Source organism: Bos taurus, chromosome 8 (genome assembly GCF_002263795.3).
Source record: "Bos taurus isolate L1 Dominette 01449 registration number 42190680 breed Hereford chromosome 8, ARS-UCD2.0, whole genome shotgun sequence".
NCBI classification, from domain to species: domain Eukaryota; kingdom Metazoa; phylum Chordata; class Mammalia; order Artiodactyla; family Bovidae; genus Bos; species Bos taurus.
Genome location: NC_037335.1, coordinates 6,001,868 through 6,026,789, shown reverse-complemented (window position 1 = coordinate 6,026,789; position 24,922 = coordinate 6,001,868). Strand labels below are relative to the sequence as shown.

General features: G+C 40.7%; 1 long non-coding RNA gene across 1 annotated transcript in view; it reads right to left on the bottom strand.

Moving 5' to 3' along the window:
• Positions 1-397: 397 nt before the first annotated feature.
• Positions 398-24,922, bottom strand: part of LOC112447766 (uncharacterized) — a 109,355-nt gene continuing 84,830 nt past the window's right edge. Inside the window, exon 3 of the long non-coding RNA XR_003035952.2 lies at positions 398-2,323. This is a non-coding gene — a long non-coding RNA (uncharacterized lncRNA). The remainder of the gene's footprint in view (positions 2,324-24,922) is intronic.

Below are 24,922 nucleotides of genomic sequence, written 5' to 3'. Positions count from 1 at the left end.
CTGAGTAATACTCCATTGTGTATATGTACCACAGCTTTCTTATCCATTCATCTGCTGATGGACATCTAGGTTGCTTCCATGTCCTGGCTATTATAAACAGTGCTGCAATGAACATTGGGGTACACGTGTCTCTTTCCCTTCTGGTTTCCTCAGTGTGTATGCCCAGCAGTGGGATTGCTGGATCATAAGGCAGTTCTATTTCCAGTTTTTTAAGGAATCTCCACACTGTTCTCCATAGTGGCTGTACTAGTTTGCATTCCCACCAACAGTGTAAGAGGGTTCCCTTTTCTCCACACCCTCTCCAGCATTTATTATTTGTAGACTTTTGGATCACAGCCATTCTGACTGGTGTGAAATGGTATCTCATAGTGGTTTTGATTTGCATTTCTCTGTGGACCACATTTAAAGTCTTTACTGAATTCATTACAATGTTGCTTCTGCTTTACATATTGGTTTTCTGGCCTCCAGACATATGGGATCTTAGCTCCCCAACCAGGGATCGAACCCACTCCCCCTGCACTGGAAGTCTTAACCACTGGGCCACCAAGGAAGTCCCTCCATAATCTAACTGAAGAGGTGGTTTAGTTTCTGAGTCGTATCTGACTCTTGTGACCCCATGGACTTTATAGTCCGCCAGGCTTCTCTGTCCACAGAATTTCCCAGGCAAGAATACTGGAGTGGGTTGCCATTTCCTACTCCAGGGAATCTTCCTGACCCAGGGATAGAACCTGGATTTCCTGCATTGCAGGCAGTCTCCTTACTGACTGAGACACCAGGAAAGCCTCAAAAGGGGATTTCCTCAAATACCCTCAACTATGACATAAGAAGATGAGGTAGAGCAGTGTAGCCCAGATCCTTTCTCTGCTTTTTTTATCCTGGGATCAGCTGCCAACAGAACACTCAACTTCTGCTCTGTTCTATTCATCTTAGGCTGCTATTTAGTGGCAAATCTGGATACTGATGTTCATGGAATTCCAGAGTTTAGTGTTTGAAGCCTGTTGTTGCCACACTGTCTGGTGATAGCTTCATTAGCAGTAAAAGGGCTTCTCCTTGTGACCAGTTTTGTTTTCTCGCTCATCTAGTTCAGAACTCTGGCAAGAAAACCCACACACAAAGCAAGTAACTCACAGAGTTCCCAGAAAAGACACTGAATAAACACTGGCTGTTTCTACCATTATTTGTCTGGCTCCAAGTTGTCTATCACATCAGTTCAGTTCAGTTCAGGCGCTCAGTCGTGTCTGACTCGTTGCGACTCCATGAACCGCAGCACACCAGGCCTCCCTGTCCATCACCAACTCCCAGAGTTTACCCAACTCAAGTCCATCAAGTCAGTGATGCCATCCAGCCATCTCATGCTCTATCATCCCCTTCTCCTCCTGCCCCCAATCTTTCCCAGCATCAGGGTCTTTTCAAATGAGTCAGTTCTTTGCATCAGGTGGCCAAAGTACTGGAGTTTCAGCTTCAACATCAGTCCTTCCAATGAACAACCAGGGCTGATCTGATGGACTGGTTGGATCTCCTTGCAGTCAAGGGACTCACAAGAGTCTTCTCCAACACCACAGTTCAAAAGCATCAATTCTTTGGCACTCAGCTTTCCTTGTAGTCCAACGCTCACATCCATACATGACCACTGGAAAATCCATAGCCTTGACCAGACGGACCTTTGTTGGCAAAGTAATGTCTCTACTTTTTAAAATGCTGTCTAGGTTGGTCATAACTTTCCTTCCAAGGAATATGCATCTTTTAATTTCATGGCTGCAATCACCATCTGCAGTGATTTTGGAACCCCAAAAAATAAAGTCAGCCACTGTTTCCACTGTTTCCCCATCTATTTGCCGTGAAGTGACAGGACCGGGTTCCATGATCTTAGTTTTCTGAATGTTGAACTTTAAGCCAACTTTTTCACTCTCCTCTTTCACTTTCATCAAAAGGCTCTTTAGTTCTTCTTCACTTTCTGCCCTAAGGGTGGTGTCATCTGCATATCTGAAATTGTTGATATTTCTCCTGGCAATCTTGATTCCAGCTTGTGCTTCATCTCTTCCCAGCATTTCTCATGATGTACCCTGCATATAAGTTAAACAAGCAGGGTGACAATATACAGCCTTGATGTACTCCTTTCCCAATTTGAAACCAGTCTGTTGTTCCATGTCCAGTTCTAACTGTTGCTTCCTGACCTGCATACAGGTTTTTCAAGAGGCAGGTCAGGCGGCCAGGTATTCCCATCTCTTTCAGAATTTTCCACAGTTTATCGTGAACCACACAGTCTATCACATCAGTGTCAAAATTAATATCACAACTCAGTGCCCTTGCGCAAAGATTTCATCTGTGGACAGAAAAAAAAAAATAGCTTTGGTTATTTAATACCATGAAAGCGTTAGTTGCTCAGTCCTGTCTGACTCTGCCACCACATGGACTGTAGCCCACCAGGCTGCTCTGTCCATGGGATTCTCCAGGCAAGAATACTAGAGTGAGTAGTCATTCTCTTCTCCACAGGATCTCCCCAAAACAGGGATTGAACCCAGGTCTCCTGCATTGCGGATAGATTCTTTATGGTCTGAGCCATCATTTAATACCATAAGAGCATATAATTATTTCTATTTCACAGCTCTTCAGATCCAATTAACAACTATGCCCTTCTCTGAGCCAAACATGGGCCGTAATTATTTATTAACATTCCTTTAGTCCTGTGATTCAAATAATAGAAATGCATACTTACATAAAATATTTAAATCATACCTTGATATTTTGACATGCAAAAATATGGAAGTAAATAAAATAGCCACACATTTCATTTCTCAGATGAAAATATTGCATTTCTTGGACTTAGGTTTTCAGTTTGTTAAGTCTACATTGCTTGTCTTTATAACTTTTGAGGCTATAATTTTCTACTTAAGTTTACTATGTGCCACTTCACACAATTACCCACTTATATGTGCACCCTACTTAATACCATACACATAGCTGGAATTTTTTAATTTTTAGGAAATTTCCTTTTCTGATTTCATAGTTTAATAAAAATGACTATGAATATTTGTGCAGCAGAACTCTGAATAACAGATTTTCAGTTTCTTTAGAACAATTCCAGGATCTTTCTCACTCATCTCAGCATAAATCAGACCATGTCAGTAACCTACTTAAAACCTCTCAATGTCTTCCTCTCGTGCGTGGAATTAAATCCTTTAAAGCCCACCATGAGCTGGCACTGCCTCCTCCCTGACCTCACCTCCCGGGAGCCCCCTCTCCCATCACTCAGGGTGTCCCAGACACAGTGACCTTCTCATTGTGCCAGGACATGCCATGGGTACCCCCATCCCCAGCACATGGAAGTGCCCTTCTTTTCCTCTGGCAGGAACTCTCTCCTGGCAAATGTTTGCTTGGGTCTGTCGCTCACTTTGCTCAGTTCTCTGCTCAAATGCCATCTCCTGAGAGAGACCCTTCCTCAACATCTTCTCTCGGATACCCCCATGCTCACGCTCCATCTCTCCTTACTATTTCATTTTCTTCATAGCCCTTATCACTACTTAAAAATATGTACCTATTGGCTATTTACTTTTTTTGTGATCTGTCCCCCATTCTAGGAGGTAAGATCTACAAAACTAGAAATGTAATTTACTTTATTCCTGTATCTCAAGCAAATGACAGATGTCAGATACTCAAAAATGCATTGAATTAATAAATAACAAATAAAGCTTTGTGTGCCAATACCAGCACCATCCTTGGCTTATAGTGAACTGAATAAATGATAGTTGAATGTATAAAATATTTCATTCAACAAAAAATACATGGCACCCAGAACAAAAGGCATGACATACCTGTCTTCAGACACCTTAGAAACTTACTGCAGAGAGAATAATTACATGCATGGAAAACTTTTAAATGCTATGTAATGCTGTGTGAAGCTGCATGGAATCAGTTTTCTATACTACAAGAAATAATTGTTTCTATATCACTGATGCAGCTAATAAGTGCATGGCTGCCCAGGAGGTAGAGTTTGATGAAGGCAGAAGTTCTCAGCAGCTTTCACTATGTAGCAATTTGAGGTAGATCTTGAAAGGCTTGTGGGTCAGTCCTCTGTGGTGACCTAGAGGAGTAGGATAGGGGGAGGGGGAAGAAGGTACAAGAGCAGGGGGATATATGTATCATATAGCTGATTCACTTTGCTGTACAGCAGAAACTAACACAACATTGTAAAGCAACTATACCCCAATTAAAAACAAAAAAAACCAAGAGTTGTGAATTTCAGATCAGGACATTAGGGAAGAGATCATCAAAAATAGGAAGAAAAAATTCAGTCCATAATGGAGTTGTACTTTTTATTTTCTTCTTTTTTTATTGAAGTACAGTTGCTGTAGAATATTATGGAAATTAAAGGTGTACAATATAGTGATTCACAATTTTTTAGTTATACTCCATTTATCAGTCAGTTCAGTCGCTCAGTCATGTCCAACCCTTTGTGAACCCAAGGACCACTGCACACCTAGCCTCTCTGTCCTTCACCAACTCCCAGAGTTTACCCAAACTAATGTCCATCAAGTTGGTGATGCCATCCAACCATCTCATCCTCTGTCATCCCCTTCTCCTCCTGCCCTCAATCTTTCCCAGCATCCAGGTCTTTTCCAATGCAAAGAGTCAGCTCTTCACATCAGGTGAGGTTTCAGCTTCAACATCCATCCTTCCAATGAACACTCAGAGCTGATCTGATGGACTGGTTGGATCTCCTTGCAGTCCAAGGGACTCACAAGAGTCTTCTCCAACATCACAGTTCAAAAGCATCAATTCTTTGGCACTCAGCTTTCTTTGTAGTCCAACGCCCACATCCATACATGACTACTGGAAAAACTATAGCCTTGACCAGACGGACCTTTGTTGGCAAAGTAATGTCTCTGCTTTTGAATATGCTGTCTAGGTTGGTCATAATTTTCCTTCCAAGGAATATGCATCTTTTAATTTCATGGCTACAATCACCATCTGCAGTGATTTGGGAACCCAAAAAAATAAAGTCAGCCACTGTTTCCACTGTTTCCCCATCTATTTGCCATGAAGTGACAGGACCAGTTTCCATGATCTTAGTTTTCTGAATGTTGAGCTTTAAGCCAACTTTTTCACTCTCCTCTTTCACTTTCATCAAAAGGCTCTTTAGTTCTTCTTCACTTTCTGCCCTAAGGGTGGTGTCACCAGCATATCTGAGATTATTGATATTTCTCCTGGCAATCTTGATTCCAGCTTCTGCTTCATCCAGCCCAGCATTTCACATGATGTACTCTGCATGTAAGTTAAACAAGCAGGGTGACAATATACAGCCTTGACATACTCCTTTCCCAATTTGGAACCAGTCTGTTGCTCCATGTCCAGTTCTAACTGTTGCTTCCTGACCTGCATACAGGTTTCTCAAGAGGCAGGTCAGGTGGTCTGGTATTCCCATCTCTTTCAGAATTTTCCACAGTTTATTGAGACCCATACAGTTAAAGGCTTTGGCATAGTCAATAAAGCAGAAATAGATGTTTCTCTGGAACTCTCTTGCTTTTTCAATGATCCAGCAGATGTCAGCAATTTATCTCTGATTCCTCTGCCTTTTCTAAAACCAGCTTGAACATCTGGAAGTTCACAGTTCACGTATTGCTGAAGCCTGGCTTAGAGAATTTTGAGCATTACTTTACTAGCGTGTGAGATGAGTGCAATTGTGTGGTAGTTTGAACATTCTTTGGCATTGCCTTTCTTTGGGATTGGAATGAAAAATGACCTTTTCCAGTCCTGTGGCCACTGCTGAGTTTTCCTGGTATATTGAGTGCAGCACTTTCATGGCATCATCTTTTAGGATTTGAAAGAGCTCAACTGGAATTCCATCACCTCCACCAGCTTTGTTTGGTAGTGATGCTTCCTAAGGCCCACTTGACTTCACATTCCAGGATGTCTGGTTCTAGGTGAGTGATCACACCATCGTGATTATCTGGGTCATGAAGATCTTTTTTGCACAGTTCTTCTAGGTATTCTTGCCATCTCTTCTTAATATCTTCTGCTTCTGTTAGGTCCATACCATTTCTGTCCTTAATTGTGCCCATCTTTGCATGAAATGTTCCCTTGGTATCTCTAATTTTCTTGAAGAGATCTCTAGTCTTTCCTATTCTATTGTTTTCCTCTATTTCTTTGCACTGATGACTGAGGAAGGCTTCCTTATCTCTCCTTGCTATTCTTTGGAACTCTGGATCCAAATGGGTGTATCTTTCCTTCTGTCCTTTGCTTTTCACTTTTCTTTCACAGCTATTTGTAAGGCCTCCTCAGACAGCCATTTTGCTTTTATAGCCATTTTGCTGTTATACTCCATTTGTGGTTATTATAAAATGTTGGGTATGTTCTCCATGTTGCATACTAGAGCCTCGTTGCTTACTTTATACATCGTAGTTTGTACCCCTTAACACTCTTCCCTTGTGTTGCCCCTCCCCTCCCCAATGTTAACTACCAGATTGTTCTCTATCTCTGTGATCCTGCTTCTTTTTTGTTACATTTCCTAGTTTGTTGAAGTTGTATTTTCTTAACAATGCATTTTTTCTAGTGGAAGTTTTCCAATTTAAGCACATAGTGAATATTAAATTACATATCCCTGGCAATGTTGAGATTCTCATGATTTGAAGTTTAAAAGAATGAAATAAAAACCGTTCATCTCTACTCATGTGCTAAGATGCAATTATTTTTGCTTCACGTAATTTAATCAAAAGTTAGCATGAGTGCTACTGAATTATACCTGTTTAAAAATTTAAGTGCTTTTAGAAGAAAGGGTTTTAATATATAAAAGATAAAAGAAAGTCCTGGAGTGCCTTAACATGGCCATATCCATATGCTTTTTATGATTACAAGGTACTGAAAATATTTTCAGAAATATTCAATCTCAGACATGCTCATTGTCTTATCCTGTACTTGAATATTAAGTGTCTTAAAATAGATCCATGCTTGCTTGTAATTCAATGCAATAAAGTTGCTTATCAAAGAACAGTACCCTAACGACATGAAAGAATTAGTGAGAGCCCTGAGTTTCAGGCCTATACTTCAGTGAAAGGGTCAGGACAGTGTATAATGTTAAGAATTCATATTTCATATACTCTATCCTCATACTGAACCTTTGAAGATGTTTGACATTCTTTACCAAGTTGGAATCGATATAGAAGCAGCAGGACACAGCACTGCCTTCCAAGGGAGTGGATCAAACCCTGAGCAGAGACGCTGTTGCAGTGAAGGGACGCCACACTCCCTCGACCAGTTCCAACAGAACCAGTCAAGGAAAACATAGCCCGGAGGTGCACAACATCTCTTGTAAAACTGAAAAAACAAAATCGATTGAAAAATGAATCTCTTATTTAACTACAAGAATGCATTAGTAAAATAATGTCCCCACTCAAAAACTAGAGTATTTGTTTTTAATTTCTTTTATTCCTCTCTTGCAGGTAAATATTTTGAAGTTAGAAAAGTGAAATAAACTGTATTAAATAGAAATCCGGTATGTCTGCCTTAATTTGATGTTATGAAAGGTCAAGTGGAGAAAAAGAAGGAAAGATAAAGGAAGGGAGGGAAAGAGGGAGGGAGGGAGGAAGTAAGAGAGAAAGGAAGGAAGGAGGGAGGAAAGAAAGAAAGAATGAGAAAAAGAAAATCAACCAGGTGCCTTGAGCTCCACATTTCCAGAACTGGATTCTTGATCTTCCATCCACATTGGCTTCTCCTCCCACCTCCTCATCCTCTCTGGGGGCCCCTCCTTCCCTCCAGACTTCAGGCCAAAACACTTGTCTTGACCTCAATTCCCACAACCCACATCTAACCTGTCAGAGTACCGCTGGCTCTGCTTTCAAAATACAAAAGTGAAAGTGTTAGTCGCTCAGTCATGTCAGACTCTTTGTGACTCCATGGACTATAGCCCATCAGGCTCCTCTGTCCATGGAATTCTCCAGGCAAGAATACTGAAATGGGTAGCTATTCCCTTCTCCAGGGGCTCTTCCCAACCAAGGATTGAACCTGGGTCTCCTGGATTGCAGGTAGATTCTTTACTGCCTGAGCCACCAGGGAAGTCTCAAAATATAAAAGTATATCCAATACACCCAGTACTTCTTACCAACACCATCATCCTCTCTCTCACTCAGACCAGGGCAGCAGCCTTCCAGGTGTTCCCTCCTGCCTCCACCTCATCCCCTGTCTCTTCTCTACATAGCAAACAAAGGAGCCTTATTAAAACTTTTCAAAACACCACTGTACTGAGAGTAAGAACCTGTGACAGCAAAGACAGAAACTGACCCAAGACTGTCCTCAAAGAGCTTCCAGGCCAGCTACTGGTGTTCTCAAGAAGGAAACAGCCAGAAAGGAGGTATTTGAACAGTCCTTCAGATAAAGTGGAATTTTCCTTCCAACCACAGTTCTTTCTTCACTGGACACATTTATAAACAAAAGCTCCTGATTATCCCAACATTCTCGAATTTTCTGAGAACAGTGAGAGTCCTAGATCCTCTCTGCTTTGAAACTTTCCATTGGAAACTGCTGTGATTTTTTTTTTTTTTAATTGAAGTTAGTTTCAGCACCTCCTCCACTTCTCAACTGCAGGATGCCAGCAGGGCAGCCAGCCTCTGAGATTCAATTTCTCAAACAAGATGGGACTTGGCAGGGCCTGCCCTGTCCGACCCACAGGACCACTGCAAGAGTTAACTGAGATTCCAATGGTCATGTACAGATGTGACAGCTGGACCATAAAGAAAGATGAGCACCAATGAATTAATGCTTTTGAACTGTGGTGTTGGAGAAGACTCTTGAGAATCCCTTGGACTGCAAGGAGATCCAACCAGTCAATCCTAAAGGAAATCAACCCTGAATATTCACTGGAAGGATTGATGCTGAAGCTGAAGCTCCAGTTCTTTGGCCACCTGCTGCAAAGAGCCAACTTACTGGAAAAGACCCTGATGCTGGGAAAGATTGAGGACAGGAGGAGAAGTGAGCCAAAGAGGATGAGATGGTTTGATGGCATCACTGACTCAATGGACATGAGTTTGGGCAAATTCTGGGAGATAGTCTCTGCCTGCTGAACTCTGGACCTTAAACTTCCTGGTGGAGGCACCAATGCCCACCATCCTCAACGCTACATTCCTGAAGGCACCCAGCCCACTGTCCACACCCAACATACTTGTTTTGAATGAGCAACTGAATAAACAGAGAAGAGGGAGAAGGCCTTCCAGTGCTTTATGCCAGACACATCTCAACTTCAACACCTAGTCAGCTTGCTCCATCCCTCAGGTTAGTCTTGGATTATCACCCTCCGTGTTCATTGCCATCCAAGTTCATCACTCCATAGCACCTCAAGCCCTCACTGTCTTCTCCCTCTCTCTAGTCTTACCAGTGAATGCTGCTTTCCCAAAATAGTTTGTAAGTTTCCAGAATATAGTCTATCATTTTGATTTCTTTTGTATCCCTCATAATGCACTTTTTTTGGGGGGGTGGGTGGGTGGGGGGACCTTGCCATGAGGCATGTGGGATCTCAGTTCCCCAACCAGGGATCCAACCTGCACCATCTGCATTGTAAAGACACAGTCTTAACCACTGGACAGCCAGGGAAGCCCCCTTCATAAGGCCCTTTAAATAGGAAAATCTAACACTGAATCTGCCCTTGGCCAAGAGTTCTCTAAAATGGCATGAGAGCTGCAGGGGCTGACAAAAGGATTCAAAATAACTTATCAGAAATAATTCACATAACTCTTGAATACATAATGTCTGTGACTCATACCTCATTTCAATTATGAGCCCTCAACAGCACATAAACAAATATCTTTCAGGTCCTGAATCTCACTCCTGATAATTCAGCCACATAATTCTTTGCTGAAACAGAAATGCCCCTCACCCAAAAAATATCTGACACAGCAAAAACATAAAGTGCTTTAGAAAACATTCTAAATCAACTTCAGCATTCTAGAATGCTTGCTGTAGATGCAATTGCCACTTGGGACTTCTGCCATTGGGACCATTTCTCCATCTTTAATTCAGGTTTGCTATTCTCCTCTGTGTCTTCCAGTTATGAAATTATAGATGTGGTTTTCTGAAAAACCCAGTTTTCAGAAAATTAGAGAGAAAAAATAGCACAAAATTCTGATAACAATATATTCCTAGCAAAAACTTTGGTTTCAGCATAATTTGTGTGTTTAATTATCTAATTATTTCAATGCAACTGTATCTGGGGGCCTCCCAGTTGGCTCAGTGGTAGAGAATTCACCTGCCGATGCAGGAAGATGCAGGAGATGTGGGTTCAATCCCTGGGTCAGGAAGATCCCCTGGAGAAGGAAATGGCAACCCACTCCAGTATTCTTACCTGGAAAGTTCCATGGACAGAGGAGCCTGGGTAGCTGCAGTCCAGGGGTCACAAAAAGTCTGACACAACTAAGCAACTGAGCACACACGCAACTATATTTTGTGTTGACTTTCTGAAAATCCTTCGTTATTTGCATGTCTTCCAACCCCCACTGAAAGAAATACAAGTGATTAATAAATATTTTAGTAGTCAAGCTAACTTTGAAACTGATGGCAACGTGTGAACTAAAATCCTACCTAAATGTGAAGAAACTCTTCTAAAACTGCAATTTGGGAACTTTGAGAATTTCTTGAGAATTTTATGACATTCCCGGGTGGTTTGTCGCCTTTCAGTTTCCCACAAATATACACCTTTGAAAAAGAAGATGATTCTGCTTAATCTGCCCTGGCTGATCTGGCTTCCTTAGAAAGCTTTTAGAAAGGAGTGAAGAGGCTTAAGCACACTTTGGGTTCATCTGGCCTAATCTACAACATTCAAAAGAACATTTAATTTCTTGCACCCTTGTCTAAGTTAGATGCTGTGGAAATACTCGAAGACCAAAAAGTAAAACTGCTCAACATAAGAAGAAATAAGTTCTAAGAGTCTTTTTGTTTTCCAAAAAAGTCAAAATCTCAGGTTCAACACATGATCCTCTATGGAAGAAAGGAATACAAATGTGTATAACCATGGTGACAAAGAATCCCAAAGGCTGTTCCATCGTGAGGCTGATTAGAATTTGACATGTTTGAACTCTCCACACACTTGCTGAACTTCCGGACAGCTCTACCCGTCATAATTAACCACTAACGAAATTTTACTAGAAAAAAAAATTACAAGCCAGAGTTGGAATCTCTTTAAGTCTGAGGGAGCAAGTGCCATGAGAATGATTGCCGTCCTATAGGAGAGACTGCCACAGAAAGGCTCCAAAACGAATCTGTCCCCAACAGCTAATAATTCACCTATTATCAAACCCTCTAGAATCATAATACCTCAGTCTCCACCGTGAGCCTGCAAAACAAAGGATGAATTGCAGCGACCGGCCGAATGGGTGATGTGCCTTGGGATTTGGGAATTCCACCCACCCTACGTGTGAGAAGAATTTATGAAGATAACATGACACGCTAATATATTTTTACAGCTTAAACAAGATACTCCGTGCCATTTTTGAGCACCACACATAGTTTATCAATATAACTCCTAAGACCTTTATCCCCTTTTGTTTCTTTGCTGCCATGCATAATGTCATTATCAAAAACATTAAGACTGACTAAAGTGCAAGCATTTCGATCCTGGACAGAAGCTCTTCAAAAAAAAATAAAAACAAACTTTTTTTATTGTGGTATAGCCGATTAACAAACAATGTTGTGATAGTTTCAGATGAACAATCCAAGGGACTCAGTCATACATATACATGTATTCATTCTCCCCCAAACTCCCCTCCCTCCTTTTTTTCCCTTTCTTTCTCTATTTTCATTGTTTGTTGGTTCATTTTTATTTTTGTTGCGTTTGTTACAATTGTCTTAAACACACTCTTCAGCCATAGCAAAAACACATAAAACACTTTGCGTGGTTTCAAAGTGACCTTTGAAGAACCTTATTCTTCTATCTGCTTTTAGATGGGTCAGGTGGTGTGTCAGCTCCTAATACAGCATTGGCGGGCATTCAGGCATCTTTCAGAGAGAAATCACGGTCACCACCTCCATCGGATAAAACTCTTAGTTCATAGGTAGAAAGACATCAGCACTGTCTGCTGCCCCAGCTGTCGGAGAATGTCAGCGCTGCATCTCAGGGCTATTCTCATTCTCTGAGACGGTTTGAGCAATTTACAATGGAAATGTACTTCAGGCATTCTCTGATTAATCACATTCACATTTTAATGTGATTAATAAGATATACGTAGTCTAGAAATGAAAACTGTAAATTCAATGAATAAATATGTATCAGACCTGTTATATATGTATATATACACATATATAAGATATACATAGTCTAGAAATGAAAACTGTAAATTCAATGAATAAATATGTATCAGACCTGTTACTGTCTATGATTAAAAAAAAAAAAAGAACTTGCAGCTAACGTTTGGTGAGTCATTAGCCTCTGCCTGGCACCGTGTGCTTTTCCTATATCAGCTCATTCAGCTCTAACACAACTCCACGAGACAGGAACTATTATGATGCCTGTTTTCTAAATGAGGAAACAGGCTTCTGGGGTTTACAAAAGGTTTAAAAAATAAAAAAACTTCTACATGGAAAAGCAGAAACTGAAACTCAGGTCCAGTCTACTAAAAAATCCATGCTCTTGAGAGATAGACTTACTGGTTTCTGCAAAATCCATACACACACCACTTCATGTTGCTTTGAAATTTGTCAAATATCAAATTTGCACTGGAATAAGATTTAACCATCTCACAAATCTTTTCAAATCAAATATGGATGAGTGACATCACCGGTTGTGAACAGAGTGATCTTGGAAAATTAACTTAAAATCTCAAAGCTTCAGTTGACTCATTCATATAAAGCTCCCAAGATTACTAAGGGATAAATGAGATTGCATATGAGAGAACATAGTAAGACACCACAAATAAAAGCATTTTCTTTTTTAATCCATTTACAGAGCTTCAATATTTAAGATAATTTTATTTGAAAATTAATGGATTTTCTCTTTTACACACACACTATCTCTAGTAACCTTGAATGTAGCACATAATTTCATTAATATCTATTGAAGAAAATGGAGCATTTTCCAATAACGACTCCTAGGAAATTGTTGCTTGATTGAGATTTTGGTGAAGACTTCCTCTTATTGCATTGTGTCAGCAAGAATCTGTTCACTGAACTCCAAGTGTATGCTCTCAGGTAAGAGAACATCCCATTCTGAAACTGAAACTTCAAAAAAAATCAATGTACACCACGTGACCTCAGTCACTGGCAGAAGCACCATCTTAAAAAGATGTGCAGGACTTCCCTGATGGTCCATTGCCCAAGACTGCTCTCCCAGTGCATGCAGCCTGGGTTCAATCCCTGGTCAGGGAACTAGATCCCACATGTTGAAAGTAAAGATCCAGTGTGCTGTAACTAAGATCCAGCCCAGCAAAAATAAATAATAATGAAAGTGAAAGTCACTCAGTCGTGTCCAACTCTTTCTGACCCTGTGGACTATAGTCCATGGAATTCTCCAGGCCAGAATACTGGAGTGAGCAGCCATTCCCTTCTCCAGGGGATCTTCCCAACCCAGGGATCAAACCCAGGTTTCCCACATTGCCGGCAGATTCTTTACCAGCTGAGCCACCAGGGAAGCCCAAATAATAACAACGACAAACAAATAAAATGTGATTTTTTTAAAAAGATGTGCAAATGCATTGCTTTTGAAACGTGTGCATGCTCAATCACGTCCAACTCTATGCAACCTCCATGGACTGTAGTCCACCAGGTTCCTCACGCCAAGCAGCCAAAGAAATATTAAAAAAAAAAAAAAATAGGTGTCTTGGGTGTAAGAAAAAAAGAAAGAGTTGTTGAAGAGGTAGATTATTAGAATTTTGCAGTCAGCAATATCAAAAGTGAATTCAAAATTTGGTTTTGATTCAAATAAATCCAGGTGCAGAAGTGGGGGCAATTGATACTAAAATAATTTGCCTAGAGGTGAAGCTAGAGCCATGAGGTAAGTCCAGTCCACCTGACACATTAGGAAAATGTATATGAATTAAATCTGAAAAAGCTAAAGTAAATTGTCTAGCTTAATGACAGGAAGTAACAGATTTTATGCACCCCTCCATCCCTTTTTTGTTTCTTAGGATCCAAGAAGAATTTGGAAGTCCTTGAAACGCTAATTAAATGTCCAGGCTTATATCATGTGTGAGTCAAAAGTAAAAATTGATTTGATGATGCTCTATGTTCAGATTCAAGAAGAATGGCTTTTGTGATGGCCGACCTTACTAAGGTTTTTTATATCTGTGGTCAAAATAAAGATTGAAGATGCTACTGTTAGGATGTGGCTATTTGTGATGGCCACTGAATATAGAAATACTTTCAATTGGGTTCACAATTACATCAGATGATGTTTATATCCTTATGGTCTTTTTCTGTGTTAAGTGGTGTGTGTGTGTGTGTGCGCGTGTTCTGTCAGTCAGTTGGTCTGACTCTTTGCAACCCAGTGGATTTGTAGCCCCCCAGGCTCCTCTGTCCATGGGATTTCCCAGACAAGAATACTGGAGTGGGTTGCCATTACTCCTTCAGGAGACCTTACAGACCCAGAGATCAAACCCATGTCTCCTGCATCTCCTGCATTGGCAGGTGGATTCTTTACCACTGAGCCACCTGGCAAGTCCTGTGTTAAGTGGAGTTTTATAAATATCTATAAGAGACATCTAGGAACCTGATCAGATCAGATCAGATCAGATCAGTCACTCAGTCGTGTCCGACTCTTTGCGACCCCATGAATCACAGCACGCCAGGCCTCCCTGTCCATAACCAACTCCTGGAGTTCACTCAGACTCACGTCCATCAAGTCAGTGATGCCATCCAGCCATCTCATCCTCTGTCGTCCCCTTCTCCTCCTGCCCCCAATCCCTCCCATCATCAGAGTCTTTTCCAATGAGTCAACTCTTCGCATGAGGCAGCCAAAGTACTGGAGTTTCAGCTTTAGCACCATTCCTTCCAAAGAAATCCCAGGTCTGATCTCCTTCAGAATGGACTGGTTGGATCTCCTTGCAGTCCAAGGGACTCTCAAGAGTCTTCTCCAACACCACAGTTCAAAAGCATCAATTCTTTGGTGCTCAGCTTTCTTCACAGTCCAACTCTCACATCCATACATGACCACAGGAAAAACCATAGCCTTGACTAGACGAACCTTTGTTGGGAAATAATGTCTCTGCTTTTGAATATGCTATCTAGGTTGGCCATAACTTTCCTTCCAAGGAATACAGTACTTCAAACTTCTCTAAATTATAGATAAATGGGTGATAGGTAATGAGTTCTCACAAACATTAAAAATAAAGAAGACCACTTTGGTCCAAGATAGGAAGAACAGCAGCCTCTAAAATTGAGAGTGGAGCAGAGAGAATCTCAGAAACTACAGCACAGGATCCAGCCAAACATTCTAGCTAGTTCTGACGTTTGTTTGTGCACCTGAAAGAAACAAGTCATTCCTGTTGCCAGTACACAAATATCCCTGTAATTAAAAGGCTTTTTCACTTTTTTAAATGGCAATATTTTTTCCATCCTATATCAGTCAAATGATCCCCCAGACATGCTGATTTACCCAAACCTCACTTGAGCTCTCTGAGTAATTATTCACAGATTTTGACTGGTATAAAGCTAGTCAAGAAAAAAAAAAGATACAAATAAGAAGTTCAATTTTCCACTTTTGTGAGGTAGATGAGCTATTAATCAACTGGAATAAAATTTTCAGAAGAGTTCTCTGTAAACTTCTAAATGTCTGTGAGCATCCTAGACAGGTGCACGCAATGTACAGAGATATCCGACTCAACTGAAATCATTCCATCAGCGTCAGAATCATGTGCTGAATACCTTCAACAAGGTGAAGAAGCCATATCTCAAAGGCATGTTTTCAGGAAGTAAAACATGTTTTTGTCATAACTAAGCAAAGTAAATGGAATCTGTTTAAATATATTTCCCCAGATGTGGGTTTACAGAGGTAGCAACCAAGCAAACTCCAACATTCTACAATCAAGGAAGGTTGCTCTTTTATAATCAACTAATTGCAACTATTTACTATGTACCTATTGTGTTCTGTGAGTATAAATGCTGTGGCTCAGACAGTATAGAATCTGCCTGCAGTCAGTGCAGGAGACCTGGGTTTGATTCCTGGGTGGGGAATATCCCTGGAGTAGGAAATGGTAACCCACTCTAGTATTCTTGCCTGGAGAATTCCATGGACAGAAGAGACTGGTGGGCACAGTTCACAGGGTCACAAAGAGTCAGAAACGACTGAGTAACTAACACTCTCACTTTAATGTGTGCTGTATTGATCCTTTGGGAGAAAAATTGAATATGGAAAACAGTGACTTAAAAAAAAAAAAAAAGGACAGCAGGTTGTTGAAAACATGCTTAGTTCATGAAGTCTTTCTGATTATTTCTGTCTACATAAGAAAATAAACATTACTGAATTCCTAGGATGTGGCAGGGCTTCCCTGGTGGCTCATGGTAAAGAATCTGCCTGCGATGTGGGAGACTTGGGTTCAATCCCTAGGTTGGGAAGATCCCATGGGGAGGGGCATGGCAACCCACTCCAGTATTCTTAGCTGGAGAATCCTATGGACAGAGGAACCTGGCGGGCTACAGTCCATGGAGTCACAAAGAGTCGGACATGACTGAGCAGCTAAGCACACACATGCAAGTTGTGCCAGACACTGCTAAGCACTGGAAGTTCTGAAATAAATAAGTTGTAGTCACTGCCATGGATGAAATCATAGTAGAATGGGACAGACACTACAGTGCTCACCAAACGGTGTGCTCAGCTCTGTAACAGCAAGATCGTGATGGACAAGAGACCAAAAGAACTGTTTCACATAATCTTGTTACTTTGGGCTTTTTCAACTCATTTTTTTAATTGAAGATCCCCTGGAAAAGGATATGGCAACCCACTCCAGTATCCTTGCTGAGCCTGGAGGGCAACAGTCCATGAGTCACAAAGAGTCAGACACGACTGAGTGACTGAGCACACATGAATAGTTGATTTACTATGCTGTGTTAGTTTCAGTTGTACTGCAAAGTGATTCAGTTATATACATCTACATGAGTCTATTCTTTTCAAGATTCTTTTCCCTTATAGATTATTACAGGATACTGAGTTGAATTCCCTCTGCTACACAGCTCAGTTTAGTTCAGTCGCTCAGCCATGTCCGACTCTTTGCAACCCCATGGACTGCAGCATGCCAGGCCTCCCTGTCCATCACCAAATCCCAGAGCTTGCTCAAACTCATGTCCATCGAGTTGATGATGCCATCCAACCATCACATCCTCTATCATCCCTTTCTCCTCCTGCCCTCAATCTTTCCCAACGTCAGGATCTTCCCCCAGGAGTCAGTCCTTCGCATAAGGTGGCCAAAGTATCGGAGCTTCAGCTTCAGCATCAGTCCTTCTAATGAATATTCAGTACTGGTTTCCTTTAGGATTGACTAGTTTGATCTTGCTGTCCAAGGGATTCTCAAGAGTCTTCTCCAATACCACAATTCAAAAGCATCAATTCTTCCTTCGGCTCTCAACTTTATGGTCCAACTCTCATATCCATACATGACTACTGGAAAAACCATAGCTTTGGCTACATGGACCTTTGTCAATAAATAATGTCTCTGCTCTTTAATACGCTGTCTAGGGTGATCATAGCTTTTCTCCCAAGAAGCAAGCATCTTTTTAATTTCATGGCTGCAGTCACTATCTGCAGTGATTTTGGAGCCCAAGAAAATAAAGTCTGTCACTGTTTCCATTGTTTCCCCATCTATTTGCCATGAAGTGATGGGACCAGATGCCATGATCCCTGCATGAAAAAATATGCAAATTGCTTTGGGGTGTTTTAAATTTCTCATTTCCCCTGAAAGTATTACATTTTTTATATCTAAAGCACCACATCCCAATCACAAATTTTTCTCCTTACAGATTCCCCACTCTCCTACTTTTATCAGTATCTGTCATATATCTCAAAGAACCTGCCTCTTCTTCCTCCTATTCCTTCATATCTAGCCTGAGTCTCAGACTCTATTCAAATATTCACACATTCTCTTGTTAACATCTACTGGCTCTTGACTTTGTCAGTCTCTTTTATGACCCATAAAGGTTGAAAAACCTTTGGATCAACCTAGCCATGGATCTACTCCGTTTCTATATCTAAGTACCATGAAGACAATCCCAGGGCCATGAAATCTGGCATCAGGAGGAAACATGGTTTCAGAGCTCTGATCAAATCTTTGAGGACAAGCAGCAGTCCTTTCTATACATATCCCTAGTCTGCTCCTTGGAGAAGGAAATGGCACCCCACTCCAGTACTCTTGCCTAGAGAATTCTATGGACAGAGGAGCCTGGTGGGCTGCTGTCCATGAAGTTGCACAGAGTCGGACATGACTGAAGCGACTTAGCATGCCTGCATGCATTGGAGAAGGAAATGGCAACACACTCCAGTATTCTTGCCTGGAGAATCCCAGGGACAGGGGAGCCTGGTGGGCTGCCGTCTACGGGGGTCACACAGAGTCAGACACGACTGAAGCGACTTAGCAGCAGCAGCAGCAGTCCGCTCCTTTTCCCATTTCCACAATTTTTTACCATTTACATTTACTTCTTTTCAAACCCTATCTTTCTCATTTGCCATAGATTGTCTTATCCTTTTCTCAACATAAAAAACAGAAATCATTTAGGAAAAACTTTCTTGAAGTCCTATTTTCCTACATGGCATATCTTCATACCTACATCCCTTCTGTCACAGAGAATGAGATGTCCCGCCTCCTGCCAAAAGCTAGTCTAGCATCCCATGTCTTCCACAGCCAGTCAGCTCTGCTCTTCCCTGCCCTTGAACCTCTTCCTCTGTCCTGGATTTTACCTTCTGCGTGTGATTCAAGCCTCTTCCTTGTGAAGAAACAAGCCCTCTCTCCAGCCAGTGCATCTCTTGAGCAATCTCTCTAGGGCCCCTTGTCTTTCACGATCATTTCTTAACAGTAGTCTTTGCTTCCCACTCGGTTCTTCACTCACTGTAATGCGGTTTCTTTCTCCACCATTCTACAACTGCTTATTTTTTTTTTTTGAGGGAGGAGGGTGGTAACATGAGGCATTTGGGATCTTAGTTCCCTAACCAGGGATCAAACCCACTCCCCCTGCAGTGGAAACTCAGAGTCCTAACCACTGGACCACCAGGGAATTCCAACAACTATTCCTGATGAGATCAAATTGCTATTCATGCAGTTTCTAAATTGCTATAGCCACTGGATAATTATGTACCCTATCATACTTGATTGTTCTGTGACATTTGACACTATGAACAACTTTTTCAATCTCTTTCCTCAACCAGTTTCCATAACATGATAGCTCTATGTTTTTCTTGTACATGAAGAATGGATTGAGATGGAAAGTCATCTCCTGTCTCTCCCACTTAAATATTTGAGGTCCTCAAAGGGTCTATCCTTTCCCTGAGCGGCTTCCTTAGTGGTTCAGATGGTAAAGAATCTGCCTGCAATGTGGGAGACCTGGGTTCGATTCCTGCGTAGGGAAGATCTCCTGGAGAAGAGAATGGCTACCCACTCCAGTACTCTTGCTTGGAGAATCCCATGGACAGAGGAGCCTGGAGGGCTACAGTCCATGGGGTCACAAAGAGTCTGACATGACTGAGCGACTAACACTTTCACTTCACTTTCATTTTCAAGGCTTTTTCCTCAGGGCTCATCAACTTAACCTGTTAATCCAGTGTTACCTTCTTGAGGTTTCATCTCCATTCTCCATCCTCGTCTGACATTTCTCTCTAAAGCCCACACCCTGGACTTCCTCGGTGTCCAATGGTTAAGAATCCTCCTGCCGATGCAGCGGTCACGTGTTCCATCCCTGGTCTGGGGAAGATCTCACATGCCACAGGGTTACTAAGCCCATCCACTGCAATGACTGAGTGCAGACTCCCTAGAGCCTGTGCTCTGAGTCAAGAGAAGCCACTGCAATGAAAAGCCCATGCACTACAGTTAGAGAGCCCTGGCTTGCTGAAACTAGAGGAAAACTAAAAAAGTGATTTAAAAAATATATATTAAAAAATAAAGCCTACATCCTGGCATGCCACAGGCTATTTAAAATCAGTAGCATTCAATAGCCTTCAGAATAAATTATAAATTACTTGAAATGTCCTAAATGACCTACATGATCTGACCCATGTATTTTCAAAATGGTGACCTTAGACCTTGGAATCTGAACAAGGTCCAAACTAGATTCTCTATTTGCTCTCTCTGACTTAGCTCAGTTCATTAATCACTTCAGGGCTATTTCTTTCTTTCTTTCTTTCTTTTTTTTTTTTTTTTTGACAAATGGCAACAAATGATACTTTGTAGAATCAGAGTGTTAGGAGTAACTGCATTTAAGCAGTGGGCATACTTTAGTGTTTAATAAATGATGATTATTATTTTGCCTACTACTACTTTTATTATTTCCATATAGCCTGATTCTAGATGAGGGATAGTGTCTTATTAATCTTTCTGTCTCCATCACCTGTGCCTAACACGTTAAAGGGACGCAAGAAATGCTTGCTGATCCAAGAGTGAGCACAGGTGACATTTTGGTCTTCTCTTGGCAGGCCGTGGGCTTCCGTAGACCGGCTGTCGGCATCCTAAAATACATCATTTGAGTCATCTCACCTTTTCCATCTGAATCTAATAGAAAGTCTTATATCTACTGGCCATCAGAGATCACACAAAATTCTTCTGGATGTTCCCTCCATCACTTATAAATATCAGTGCCACATTGCCTGTCTCAATTTTTTTAATTCCCACTGTTCCTATTCTGGATCATACCCAATAAATCTGTTTCTGTATGGCATGTGTGTGCTTAGTCAGTCGTGTCTGACTCTTTGCGACACCATGGATTGTAGCTCGCCAGGCTCCTCTGTCCATGGCAAGAATACTTAAGTGCGTTGCCATTTCCTTCGCCAGAGGATTTTCCCCACCCTCGGGATCGAACCCAGGTCTCCTGCACTGCAGGCAGATCTTCACTGTCTGAGCCACCAAGGACCTCATGTTTCTGTGAATACTTGATTATGTAACATCATACCTTCTTATTCTGCAAACATTAACATTTGTTTTCTCAGATTCCTGAAGTTAAATTGAAAATGCCTTTTTCTAACATCAGTCAAGACTTATCAACCTATTTGTATTTCAACCAGCATCTCTTAAGTCAAAAACTGATAACAAATATGAAAGTGCTTCAAAGTACAAATCAGTTACAACTGCAAGCAACCATTAAAGTCAATGCAATGCATTGTTTTGACTAAAGAAAACAGCATTGTCTCTGTAAATTTTTATGGAGTACTCCAAAGGCAGGGTTTTCTCATCATCTTCTGAATAAATGAAGTCTTAAATTCCACAGGCCAAAGAGTAGAATGAAAACAAAATTAAAAATTGACCACACACACCTGACTGCTTTGTTGTAACATATGTGTTTAATATCATGCTTTAAGCCTAGGCAATAACACGGTGCCTTGGTAAAAGTTAGTCATCTTGAATTTGCAGGTTTGATTCTTTAAACTGAAATATTGTTCTAAATAATAAATATTTCTCTGCATCGCAATTTAAATGCCTCCTATTGGCACGTTTTTCCCACTCTAATAGTATGAATTAAATATTCACTAGGACGAATGGAATAATGCTCTAGTCACAGCAACGAGACATAATATATATCTATGCAACTTCAAGAATTATTAAAATTCTAGATCAGAAATCGTGATGCTTTCACATTAGATTTGAAATTGCTGCTTGTCTCCCCACCCTGAGGTGCTAGCTACCAAAACACATTGAAACACATTGAATTGCAGTAACTTTGTGGGGGAGGGTGAACTTCTTAAATGTACAACCTTTGATTCTAGTGAACATGATGTTATGGTCTGAGTGTTTGTGTCCCCCTAAAATTCATATTTGAAACCTAACCCCAAAAGATGATAGTACTAGGAGGTGGGGGCCTCTGAGAAGTGACTGGGTCATGATGGTGGTGCTCTCATGAATGGGATTAGTACCCTTAAGAAAAAGGCTCCAATGTCTCCCTTTCTACCACATGAGGACACAGCAAGAAGATGGCCAGCTATGAACAAGCAAGAGTGCTGCCACTAGGACACAACCATGTTGGCACCTTGATCTTGGAATTCCCAGGCTTCAGAACTGTGAGAAATAAATTTCTGTTGTTTATAAGCCACCCAGTCTATGGTATTTGCAGCTTGAATAGACTGAGACACACAGAGCAATGGAAAAAATCTTTTTGGGTAATTTGAAATTATTATATTAGCAAAGAGTGAGAAGTTGTACATAGAATACATGAGAATCTGAATGAAGTGAAAGTAAGTCACTCAGTCGTGTCTGACTCTTTGCAAGCCCATGGTGTACAGTCCATGGAATTCTCCAGGCCACAATACTGGAGTGGGGAGTCTTTCCCTTCTCTAGAGGATCTTCCCAACCCAGGGACTGACCCAGGTCTCCCGCATTGCAGACAGATTCTCTACCAGCTGAGCCACGAAGGAAGCCACAAGGGTGGCTTAGAATCTGAATAGATAAAGTGAAATGATTGTGAATAAAAATATTACATTTGCTATGCCCAACTCTATCACATAATAAAATATATGTTAGCAATTTGCCTTAGAAAATTTGAAGCAATAATTCACTCAGGAAAATTTACTTACATCAAGAGTAAACCATGTAACAACTGGTCTTTTAATTTTTTTATTACTTTTTTTTTTTTTTGATCATGCTGAGCGGCTTACAGGATCTTAGTTCCTTGACCTGTCCCTGTACCCTGCAGTGGAAGTATGGAGTTCTGAACATTGGACCGCCAGGGATTTCCTTAGTTTTTTCAATGTTGTCATCTTTCAAATGATCCAGATTAGTTCTCATTCAGCCTTCATTGGTCAATCAGAATGAAAGAAATTACTTAGCTATTGAAGGTAAAGAAGGTGACTTCCCCCTAAATGACACTCACTACTCTGAAATGTACTCAAAATAATAACCTGCTTAAGTCAACATCACCAAAAGCAATATGACCAACTCATAATGCAGACACCTCAACAGGGAAGTCAGCATGTAACTTTCTGTTTAATGTCACAAAAGCACCATAGTCAGTTATCTGCTCAAGTTCACAGAATCAACGTAGAAAAGAAGAAGAAAGCCCAGACACCACGTAGTATCATTTACTACTTTTTGGCCACGTTTTATCAAAGAAATTATCCCTTTTGATAATGTACAGTAGTCCTAGTTTTAATACATTAAAAGGAACTAATTTGGATACCAATAAAATTCAATTGCATTATACTTGATTTGGAAATAATGAATTAGTAAATAGTGGAGACAGATTCCTTGACAGAGCAGAGAGCTCCCAAAGAATGTAAGACATGATGAAGTGTGAGATGGGGGAACCAGAGCAGGCTGAAAGGTGATGATACATGATGATGTGCAACTGAGGACCCCAAGGAAGGATGAAGTGAGATGAGCAGTGATCTTAAGGTGGTAGACATCCATTCATAAAGTAAAAAGTTGTATCTGCAGAGTTATTCAAATAACCAGTAGGAAACTTGAAAATTCATTGCCGAGTTTTGCTGCATGGATAGTATAGATTATTAAAAGCAACAGTTGGCAACTAAATCTTTGAACATAATAGAGAAGATGTCCTGTCTTCAAATTACCTCCCATCTTCATGTGAATGTCGTCATGTGTTGTCAGGAGGCTGCCCTCAAAGACTGTCATCTGCAATAAATTAATTTTCATATGTGGATTATTCAATGTCAGAATTCAGTTTTAATGACTCCTGTAGCTCAAAGATTACTAATGCATTCTTTTATCTCAGTGTTGGTTTGTTCTAAAGACAAGAGAGTAAGCTCCCTGAGGGCATCTGAAACACTGAGCACAATATCCAGTTTACGGCACGTGATCCAAAAACATTGAGTGAGTGAAATGAATGGATGGATGAAGTCAGTATGAATCCCTGACCAAGGAAAGCGATGACCACACCACAGGTTTTCCACACTGCAGTGGAATCAGTCAAAGAGCATAAGGCATGTCTTGGGTTTTCCTGTACCATTTTTGGTGCTGCTCATGAAGTCACCAGAGGCTGCCTAAGCCAGGGACCACATCTTAGTAACTGAAGTACCTTTAACACCCAGGTCTAGGCCAATATGTAGAAAGAATTAAGACAATCCATTGATCCATCCAGGTTCCTATTTGTAACAATGTTAAATGAGAAGACTTCATCTAAAACACAGCTCATCATAGACATGGGACTACTCTTAACTGTACTTTTCTTTCCTGAACGACCTTGATCACTTGCTGAATTATACTGGCCATATTCAGTGTAGCCTCAAAGCCAAGTTCTCAACTATATGAAGGCATCTATTTCACTTCAAAGTGTGCAAGTATGGCCTATAAAAGTATAATTCCTGGTCAATCCCTGGTTTTTCTTTTTCTTACCTTAGCCTTCCACATCATTCTCTATGCCAAAGTATCTAAGAAATTTTCAGTCTAAGTAAACATTGATTTAATATTCATAGCAATTGGAAATTACTATGGTGATAATTATTCAAAACCATACATTCTTTAAAATCTGACATTCAACTTGAAGTAGTGGTAGGGGCTTCTATTAAAAATAAAACTTTTGGCACTTCCCTGGCAGTCCAGTGGTTAAGACTTCACCTTCCAATGCAGGGGGTGCAGATTCAATCCCTAGTCAGAGAATTAAGATCCCACAAGCCTTGGAGCCAAAAAAAACCCAAACATAAAGAAACATAAGCAATACTGTAATAAATTCAGTACTTTTAAAATGGTCAACATCAAAAAGTATTTTTAAAAAATAAAATAAAATATTTTGATTAAATTATAAATTTGCTTCTCTAAGTGTCTTTGACTTTAGGTAAGCATAACCCTTCTGTCTTACCAACTTTGTATTT